Source organism: Neoarius graeffei, chromosome 1 (genome assembly GCF_027579695.1).
Source record: "Neoarius graeffei isolate fNeoGra1 chromosome 1, fNeoGra1.pri, whole genome shotgun sequence".
Taxonomy (NCBI): Eukaryota; Metazoa; Chordata; class Actinopteri; order Siluriformes; family Ariidae; genus Neoarius; species Neoarius graeffei.
The window spans coordinates 124,934,488-124,946,120 of NC_083569.1; positions in this window are offsets into that span (position 1 = coordinate 124,934,488).

Sequence of the window (11,633 nt, forward strand, 5' to 3'; positions counted from 1 at the left end):
TCCTTCTCTCGACACTTAAAGATGTTTATGAACTGAAGACTCCAAGTGATGAAGTGTCTCAGGTGTGATTTTTGTCCCGTTCTTCCTGTCTTAAGGTGTGGAACAGTTCAGGGTCGTCACTGTCATATTTTTCATTTCTAAATTCTCCACACATTCTCTGTTGGGGACAGAGGGGACACGCCCTCTTCTTCCACAGCCACGCCTTTGTAATGTGAGCAGAATGTGGTTTTGCGTTGTCTTGTTGAAATCTCCCTGGAAAAGACGTCGTCTTGAAGGCAGCAGATGCTGCTCCAAAATCTCAGTGGACTTTTCTGCATTAATGCTCCATCACAGAAATGTAAATTACCTTCGCCAAGAGCACTGACCCAACGCTATACCATGACACACCCTGGCTTTTGGACTTGCTCCTGCGAACAGACTGGATGGTCCACTTCTTCCAAAAAAGCCCTGGAATACTGATTCTTCTGACCACAGTACCCGTTCCCACTGTGTGATGGTCCATCCCAGACACCTCTGAGCCCAGAGAAGTCGACGGCGCTTCTGGACACAGTTAACATCAGACTTCCTTTTAGCACAGTAAAGTTTTAACTGGTGTTTGTGGATATAACTCTGTATTGTAGCTTGACAGAGTTTTTCCAACATAATCCTAAGCCCATGTGGTTCTATCAGCTGTAGATGAATGACAGAGATCACAGAGATTCAGATTTGGCTTGAGCCCTTTATGCACCGAAATTTCTCCAGATTCCTTGAAACTTTGTAATGATATTATGCACTGTAGAGGGTGAAATACCTGAATATTTCTTTGAGGAACTCTGTTTTTAAACATTTCAATAATTTTCCTCACACATTTGTTGACAAACCGGAGATCTTTGGCCCGTCTTCACTCCTCAAACACTCGGCCGTTCCTGGATACTGATTTTGTACCAAATCATGATTAAAGTCACCTGTTGACATCACCTGCTTCAAATCATTATTTAATTGTTTTACCTCATTACTAGGCGGCACGGTGGTGTAGTGGTTAGCGCTGTCGCCTCACAGCAAGAAGGTCCGGGTTCGAGCCCCGGGGCCGACGAGGGCCTTTCTGTGCGGAGTTTGCATGTTCTCCCCGTGTCCGCGTGGGTTTCCTCCGGGTGCTCCGGTTTCCCCCACAGTCCAAAGACATGCAGGTTAGGTTAACTGGTGACTCTAAATTGAGCGTAGGTGTGAATGTGAGTGTGAATGGTTGTCTGTGTCTATGTGTTGGCCCTGTGATGACCTGGCAACTTGTCCAGGGTGAACCCCGCCTTTCGCCCGTAGTCAGCTGGGATAGGATCCAGCTTGCCTGTGACCCTGTAGAAGGATAAAGCGGCTACAGATAATGAGATGAGACATTGTTTTTAAACATTTCAATAATTTTCTCACACATTTGTTGACAAACCAGAGATCTTCGGCCCGTCTTTACTCCTCAAACACTCGGCTGTTCCTGGATACTGATTTTGTACCAAATCATGATTAAAGTCACCTGTTGACATCACCTGCTTCAAATCATTATTTAATTGTTTTACCTCATTACTAGGTGGCACGGTGGTGTAGTGGTTAGCGCTGTCGCCTCACAGCAAGAAGGTCCAGGTTCGAGCCCCATGGCCGACGAGGGCCTTTCTGTGCGGAGTTTGCATGTTCTCCCCGTGTCCGCGTGGGTTTCCTCCGGGTGCTCCGGTTTCCCCCACAGTCCAAAGACATGCAGGTTAGGTTAACTGGTGACTCGAAATTGAGCGTAGGTGTGAATGTGAGTATGAATGGTTGTCTGTGTCTATGTGTTGGCCCTGTGATGACCTGGCGACTTGTCCAGGGTGTACCCCGCCTTTCGCCCGTAGTCAGCTGGGATAGGCTCCAGCTTGCCTGTGACCCTGTAGAAGGATAAAGCGGCTACAGATAATGAGATGAGACATTGTTTTTAAACATTTCAATAATTTTCTCACACGTTTGTTGACAAACCAGAGATCTTCGGCCTGTCTTTACTCCTCAAACACTCGGCTGTTCCTGGATACTGATTTTGTACCAAATCATGATTAAAGTCACCTGTTGACATCACCTGCTTCAAATCATTATTTAATTGTTTTACCTCATTACTAGGCGGCACAGTGATGTAGTGGTTAGCGCTGTCACCTCACAGCAAGAAGGTCCAGGTTCAAGCCCCGTGGCCAATGAGGGCCTTTCTGTGCAGAGTTTGCATGTTCTCCCCGTGTCCGCGTGGGTTTCCTCCAGGTGCTCCGGTTTCCCCCACAGTCCAAAGACATGCAGGTTAGGTTAACTGGTGACTCTAAATTGAGCGTAGGTGTGAATGTGAGTGTGAATGGTTGTCTGTGTCTATGTGTCAGCCCTGTGATGACCTGGCGACTTGTCCAGGGTGTACCCCGCCTTTCACCCGTAGTCAGCTGGGATAGGCTCCAGCTTGCCTGCGACCCTGTAGAACAGGATAAAGCGGCTACAGATAATGAGATGAGACCTCATTACGAATCATAAATTGCCCAGTCCCAACTTTTTTTGGAATGTATTGCAGGTCTGAAACGCAGAAATGGATGCATGTTAACAAATGAAATGGTGTTTGTTTGTCCTGCCGGAACGTTTGCAGCTGGTTACACGATGAACGTGTGGGAGTGGTGGCGGGTCGTATGCCTGGCGATTCTTTCTGTGGAGGACATTGAAGATATCTACCTATTCGGAACCATGATTACAGGACTTTTGCTGATTGGATTAGGCATTGCCCTGGTATATCGAGGAAATCAGACAATGGTGACAGCTGTTCAAAGCCCCACAAAGCTGCCCGATATTGGAGTGGTGGGCAAAGCTGTTAGCACTCGGACTGTGGACATTCAGAACTTCTCATCTCATCTCATTATCTGTAGCCGCTTTATCCTGTTCTACAGGGTCGCAGGCAAGCTGGAGCCTATCCCAGCTGACTACGGGCGAAAGGCGGGGTACACCCTGGACAAGTCGCCAGGTCATCACAGGGCTGACACATAGACACAGACAACCATTCACACTCACATTCACACCTACGCTCAATTTAGAGTCACCAGTTAACCTAACCTGCATGTCTTTGGACTGTGGGGGAAACCGGAGCACCCGGAGGAAACCCACGCGGACACGGGGAGAACATGCAAACTCCGCACAGAAAGGCCCTCGCCGGCCACGGGGCTCGAACCCGGACCTTCTTGCTGTGAGGTGACAGCGCTAACCACTACACCACCGTGCCGCCCACATTCAGATCTTTAACCACAAAATGGTTGTTATCTCGGAGCAGCTTTCAGCTTTGCAAGGAATATGTTTTTCGGAGATCAATTTGAATTTGAATAGAATGGACAGATATGGACAAGCGGTGAGGATGTGCAAAGACTGCATCTGGAAAGACCAAACAATTCATATCTTATCGACATTCGGCGCCCTGAGACAGCATCGGCCTTGTTTAAGGCCGTTGCTGAGAAAATATTTGCCCCTGAAGGTCAATGCCGGGAGACACTCTCATTTTTCGAATTCCTCTCTAACTCTCCGCGGTCGCCATTTTTACCCCCAGTGTGACAAGCGGGTGCGTGACCAGCGCCTTCATGGCTGCAGGAGTGGACGGCTGCTTGCTTGCGCTGGATTACCTCCTTCCCTTCCCCCCTCACCCCTCACCCCTGATTCCCCCCCTCACCCCTTACCCCTGATTCCCCCCTCAAGTCCCGTGTTTAAAGTGTACCTGTGTTGTAGTTGTGCTTATGCAAAGGTTTTTTAAATGTTCCCACACTGTACTCCTGACAGGAGCATATGGGGGGGGGGGGGGTGTTCTTTTTTCCTTATCTCTCCTCATGTTGTGTTTCCTTTTTATCTTTATCCCTGTCTTCCTGTCCTGTCTACCCTATGTCAATTGTATGTTGTATATGTACGGACAGGTTGACGGTTAATTTCGCTGGTACATGTGACTAGTGACAATAAAGGACTTCTGAATCTGATTCTGAAGTTGACCAACAAAACATGAAATATCTTGGGTTCATTCTGTCTGCACTGAAATACAAGTCAAAGTAAATTTACAAATCACTGCTTTCTTTTTTATTTATTTATTATGGGCATAGATTAGGGATAAAATTAGCTCATGTCTTAAGTCATTCAAATTCCCTAAAGCTGCTTTGGGACAATGTCTATTGTTAAAAGTGCTATACAAACAAGCAAACAAACTTGACTTCATTTGACTATTTGCATTTTCCACACCATCCCAACTTTTTCGAATTTGCGGTTGTATTTTAGAGGCCCATTTTCATTCTTCTTTTATATTCCTCCCCTTAAAAATGCAATTCAGCAGCACAGGGACCACAAAATGGCAGAGTGTGTAAAAGAGGTAAAAGCTCAGATGAATAAAACTTCCTTCATCTAAAGTCTTGTACAAGAGGACCATTCGTTTGTTTGTTTGCATTTAACTTGGTCTATTCATAATTCTTGATTCTTTTGTCTTTTAACGTTTTCTTTTTTTTAATTCTACATGAAAAGTGCTCCACAACACATACTACTACACTGCAAAAACCCGGCTTACAAAAACAAGAAAAAAAAAGTAATAAAATTAGGAATATTTTACTTAAAATAAGCAAAATTATCTGCCAACAGAACAAGAAAATTTGACTTGGCAAGATTTTTAAAAACAAGTAAATATATCTAGCTTTAGAAACCCCACAGATGTCTTAAAACTAGTGTATTTATACTAAAAACAAGTAAAGTTGTACTACTCACTTTAACATGCTAGATACTTTGTCCCCCAACCAACAGTTTGACTATTTCATCTGGGCGTATTGGTGTGCTCTGTTTAAGTAAGTGTTTATACCAACTGAGACCGCCAAATAAATCAAAATCAAAACAACAAACCAATCCATTTTGTAGCCTGTTTTTGTTGCCAGATTGACAATACAACAATTCATTTCATTTAGGGCCCGTTTATACGAGGACGCTGTCGGGTAAGAACGACTAAATATTTTATCGGAAGTGCCTTTCATCTACACGGGGACGGTGTTTCCGAGGCTGAAAAACGGAAAAAATTGAAAACGTCTTCCAGAGTGGATAAGTTAAAAACAGCCCCCATTGCATATCCGTCTAAACTACCCAATACGCGAAACTCTGCTCGGATCTGCTCACGTCGGGTACGCGTTTACGTCATACATATGTCATATACTGTACATGCCAGCCCGGGAAGTAAGAAAGTAAGTAAAAAAGTAAGAGCATGTCTGATTACATCGATCCAACGGACCTTCAAGCTGCTCTGGCAGCTTTAATAAACATCCAGGAGTCCTTCGAACATCTATACCGAATCTGCACATATACCGTTAATGAACAGAGGCGGGTATGCAATTACCTTTATGAATTTTTGGATACACCGATTCGTCAGAGGCATGCAGACGAAGTTTTTCTTAACCTCACGAGTAGCCATAGGCAGAGTAGTCAAAGTTTTCGCGGCGCAGATGTGCAGATCAGACAAGACGGAAGACGTTGCGCATGCGTGCAGACACAGCGGAGGTCTTTCACAGCACCACCTAGCCGCCTGGCATGCACATCCAATTGAATTCTACACATTTATGCGTCACCGTATAGACGCAGATTTCCTCCTTGAAAACGGTCGTGTAGACGCGGAAAAAAGTGAGAACGAAAACGGACTTTTGCGTTTTTGTTTCAGACCGTCCCCGTGTAAAGTGGGCCTCAGTTATTTGTTTTGTGTTAGGAGATTAAAAGAAAGGATAAGATGCTTGAAATAAGAAATTCTGACTTTGACAAACTTGTCATGGTTAATATAACACTGATGAAATTATGGTAATTCTCATTTTTAGACAGAACTTACTCATAACCAGTAATAAAATCGCAATAACAAGTTATAATACCTTATTAAGATAATTGAGGGAAAAAATGCTTAAAGTAAGTGAAATACTCTTACACAAAACCTGCCTGGAAAGGAGAATTATCTTGGCAGACAAATAACAAGCATATTTTGCCTTGATTTAAGATATTTAATCTTGGTTAGATTTTACTTTTTGCAGTGTACTACTACTGTTGTTGTTATTGGTGGTCCCTCATCTAAAGTAATAGAAAGTCCTTTTACAACAAGGGGTTTCAACCAGAGGGAAGTGAAAATTAGCTTACAGCCGTTTCTGAGTGTGTGTTTTTCCGTGTTTGCCCCTTGTTTTTTCTCCTTCAGACAGAACTGTGCTTGTTGTGTCGTTATAAACACTACATGTAGCACTGATGATGATAAATAGCTGCTGTAGGTCTCGGCGTGTGAGTCAGCGCATTAGGGAGACGTTTACACAGAAAACAGCTCGGTGTTGGTGGTCTGCGACGATGACAACGATGATGCAGTCGCTCAGCTCTACAGCAAAGCGGGCAGTGTTATAATAACTCAGCAGGTGTAACATACAGTACGGTATAAACTCAGTCCCACTGAGGGAAGTGTAATGGAGTATGTTTAACTTCAGGATGGGTTTGTCCTGGGATTGACTTTAGACATGCAGGAGATGGCGTTGTTCCTCCTCTTGATGCATTCACAGTTTGCAGTCTGTTTTTTTTTTTTGCTGTTTAAATGTCAGAAGCATAAACACAGCTAAATAAAATGTTCCAGATTGATTAATACTTAGTAACGAGTGAGTACTTACTTACTCGGTTCAGAATCAGTCGTGGTCTTCATGAATACCAAAAACATGCACTCATCAGCCTCCTCCAACCTAATAATGAACAAATCCATGTCCATCACAGATAATGTCTCCTAAATTCCTCTGTGGAAATTGTTCAGTGATAAACGAGATGACACAAAGTCACTCTGTCAACTCCAAGCCTGGGCTTGGACATTATTTCGCTGTTTCAGAAATCTGCACTCTTAGGAAAAAAAAGTTCCTCAAGGGTTCTTTGGAAGTGGTTTGTAAAGGTTCTAACAGTTTTAACTTTCTAAAAAGACTCCAATTTGAACCTCTTTAAAAATGGAACAACTACAGTATGCTGTTGGGCTTTACACTGAACTTTGGGTACAAGAAGAACATTTTAGGAAGCGACATTTAACCTTTCCTCTATGTACTGATCCATCAGTTACAGCCATGGGCGCCGACGGGGGGGAAAGGTTAGAACAATTCTAGGGGCCCAGCACTGCCATGGGGCCCTGATAATATGCTTTTAATGATTTTAATAAGACTTTTGAAATAACAACAATGCAATATTCCATCTGGTAAAATGAGCTAATTGAACAAGGTTGTCTATTTCTTGAGTTCTTCAACATATTGTCATTTAACCCTCCCCCTTTTGCGAAATGGTACGGTCCAGTTCTGGTAGAAGCGCGATGCGTTAAATCTGTGTGCTGATCAGTGCGACGCTACTTGCTGCTGTGTCGCGGTGCAGCAGCCAGCCAGCCAGCAGTGGAGTGCGTACAGTCTATGATCGCTAAATATGAAGAGTGACTGTCAAAAACGTAAAGAAAGGCAGCTGAAAGCTGAGAGGGACCGGAGAGGCAGGCAACTGGTCACTCAGTTTTTCCCAAAGAAAGGTAGCTATCGCTCACATGTGTGTTCAAAATATTAGCAAATGGTAAATGAACAGTATGAACGTGGTTGGATTAGCCTATCAAGAGAACACTTTTACAGTTTGTACAGTGACATTTTTTCCATTTTAATAACTGAACTGACTTGTGTGATAAACAATATGAAATATTACGTTATGCTGGTGCTAATAACCAGTTTCATAACTAATGGGGTGCCCTAAATATGCACAGATTCAGCCTCAGGGGGACCTCCGCCCTACAAAACCACTGAACCCCCCTTTGGAGAAGGAGGTGAGCAGCAATACAACCCATAAATGCTTTAGGATTGAAGTTTTTAATGAGCGAGCGCCATATACAGTTTGCTAGATTAAAGTGTTGCTAATAACGGACACCAGTCAAACTCAAGGTCCATGGGCTATCAAAAGTCAAATAATGACAATAGTGCAATTGTGACGAGGGTGGGCAAAGTTGGGGGGCCCAAAATTCTAATCTTTCATGGGGCCCCCCAACCAGGATGGATCAGGCAGGTCCGAGGAGCAGAAGAGGTTCAGCACCTTGATCCCAGGACCGACATGTAACTCAGAGGGACAGATTGGGGGGGAAGGGGGGAGGAGAGAGAGAGAGAGAGAGAAAACACAGGTTGTTAGGTATGTCCAATGTCACCTGAATAAGTAGGAACAGTATATATATTGCACTGAGTACAAGCAGGGACTCCGGCAACTAACTATGACAGCATAACTAAAAGGGGAGAGCCAGAAGGTAACACAGGCATGAGGGGCCCCGGGACATAAAGCAGCAGCCACTACACCGTCAACAAACTCGAGTGAACAAGCGAGTGGGGACTGACAGCATCCATACATCCCAGTTTACCAAAACACTCTGTCTGAGGACCCTCCAGATCTACACCTTTACCTCATAAACACCATTAACACAAGGCTTGACGAAACAGATATGTTTTCAGCCTAGACTTAAACGCTGAGACTGTGTCTGATTCCTGAACATTACTTGGAAGGCTGTTCCATAAATGTTGGCCTTTGTAAGAAAAGGCTCCACCCCCTGATGTAGCCTTCACTATACGAGGTACCAGCAGATAGCCTGCACCTTTTGATCTAAGTAGGCGTGGCGGGTCATAGAGGAGCAGAAGTTCACTCAGGTACTGTGGTGTGAGACCATTCAGTGCTTTAAAGGCCAATAGTAGTATTTTATAATCAATACGAAATTTGATTGGGAGCCAATGCAGTGTGGATAAGACAGGGGTGATGGGGTCATATTTTCTAGTTCTAGTAAGGACTCTTGCTGCGGCATTTTGAACTAACTGGAGCTTGTTTATGCACTTATTGGAACATCCAGACAGTAAGGCATTACAATAATCCAACCTGGAGGTAAGGAAAGCATGAACTAGTTTTTCCGCGTCATGTAGTGACATTACATTTCTTATCTTAGCAATATTTCTGAGATGAAAGAAAGCTATCTGGGTGATGTTATCAATGTGAGTTTCGAATGAAAGACTGGGGTCAATAATCACTCCGAGGTCTTTTACTGCTGCACGTGAAGAAACAGAAAGGCCATCCAGAGTCACTGTGGAATCAGAAAACTTACTTCTAGCTGCATGTGGTCCGAGTACAAGTACTTCAGTCTTGTCAGAGTTAAGCAGACAGAAGTTAATAAGCATCCAGTGTCTAATGTCCTTCACACGTTCCTCAATTCTATTAAGGTGGTGTCTCTCATCAGGTTTTGCAGAAACATACAACTGTGTGTCATCAGCATAACAGTGGAAACTAATGCAATGTTTATGAATAATATCACCCAGAGGGAACATATATAAAGAAAAAAGCAGTGGACCCAAGACAGAACCTTGTGGAACACCAAACTTTACCTCAGTACATCTAGAAATATCACCATTTATATCAACATTCTGATAGCGATCAGTTAAATAAGAGCTGAGCCAGGAGAGGGCCGTTCCCTTAACTCCCACAATATTTTCTAGTCTATCCAGAAGAATGGAATGATCAATGGTATCAAATGCTGCACTAAGGTCAAGCAACACAAGCAGCAAGATACAGCCCTGATCAGACGCCAACAGTAGGTTTGATTGATTGATTGCTTTATTCCAAACAGTAAATAAAAAAATGCAATAATCAAAACATCGTCATGAACAAACAGAATAGTGTAGCCACAAGGCAATAACATAATAATGTTCGGAAAGGATTAGGAAGAAGTAAATAACTTATCAAATCCTAACCCTCTATACCACCGCTAATCAAACGTCACTTTCCACCATAATAAAAATATATATAAAAGAAAATAAAAGCAACAGACAAAAAAGAAAACATACCAACATACCAACATGGTATAATATAGACCAAATCAAATCATATATACAGATACTTATTATGTTATACATATATACACACATACAATACATATATACAGTACACACATATACACATACATATAACTATACACATATCCATACGTACACAGACACCCAAAATATCATATAATTATGCATATATATATATATATATATATATATATATATATATATATATATATATATATATATATATATATATACACACACACACACACAGTACTCATTATGATATAAATATATATCCGTACGTACCCATACACACATATATACACTTATATTATCAACAGAATGTTATTGTAATTCCTCCTCCCTATACCTCATAAAGATCTGTTCCTTCTACCTTTTTTTGAACTGGTTTATAGTTGTACATTTCATGAGCCCCACATTCAAACTGTTCCATAGCTTTACTCCACAAATAGAAATACTGAACATTTTTATCGTTGTCCTCACAGTGCAAGTTTTAAATTTCAATTTCCCCTGAAAATAGGTCATTTACTACTTTAACCAGAGCTGTCTCTGTGCTATGATGAGGTCTAAATCCTGACTGATACATTTCATGGATGTTATTCCTATGTAAATATGAGCATAACTGCTGTGCCACAGCTTTTTCAAGGATCTTGGAGATAAAGGGGAGGTTTGATATTGGCCTATAATTGGACAGCTGACAGGGATCAAGGTCAGGTTTTTTAATCAGGGGTTTGATAACTGCTAGTTTAAAGGATTTGGGTACATAGTCAATCATAAGAGAAGAATTTATTATTTTTAGAAGTGGTTCAATTACTCCAGGCATTATCTGTTTGAATAGATGTGTCGGTAAGGGATCTAGTACACAAGTTGAGGCTTTTGATGCCGAGATTAATGAAAGTAATTCAGTTTCTTTAAGGGGAGTAAAACATTCTAATTGCTGATCTGATACAGTTATATTGTTAACTACAAGGTCACTTTCATTGTCTGACTTTAAATTAGTAGTTTGAATTTTTTGTCGGATATTCTCAATTTTGTCATTAAAAAAATTCATGAAGTCGTTGCTACTCCATACTGCAGGTGTGCATGTGTCTATAGTGGACTTATTCCTGGTTAATTTTGCTACAGTATTAAATAGGAATCTAGGATTATTTTTGTTATCTTCTATTAGGGAGGAGAGATATGTTGATCTCGCAGCACTAAGAGCTTTTCTATACTTCAGGAAGCTCTCCTTCCACGCTAATTTGAACACTACCAATTTTGTTTGATGCCATTTACGTTCCAATTTTTGAGTGGTCTGTTTTAATGTGCGAGTGTCATCGTTATACCAGGGTGCTAATTTTTTGTCTCTGACCATTTTCCTTTTTAGAGGAGCTACATTATCTAAAGTATGGCGGAATGTTGACTCTAAGCATTCAGTTGCCTGATCAAGTTCTGCAGGGGCTGACAGTGACCCAATCAAAGTTGATAACTCTGGGAGATCATTTATAAAGCTCTGTGCAGTAGTTGATGTGAATGTATGTTTAATACAGTAGCATGATGAGGGAGCATATATTATTACTCAGACATAGTTTGAATGAGATGAGATAATGATCTGAGAACTTCAGACTGTAGAAGTGTGACTATATTTTCTACGTTTAACCTGAATGTTAGTATTAGATCGAGGGTGTGACCACCATTATGGGTCGGTCCTATGACATTCTGATTAACCCCTACTGAATCTAAGATGGACACAAACGCTGTTTTTAAAGGGTCTTCTGGGTTATCGAAGTGAAT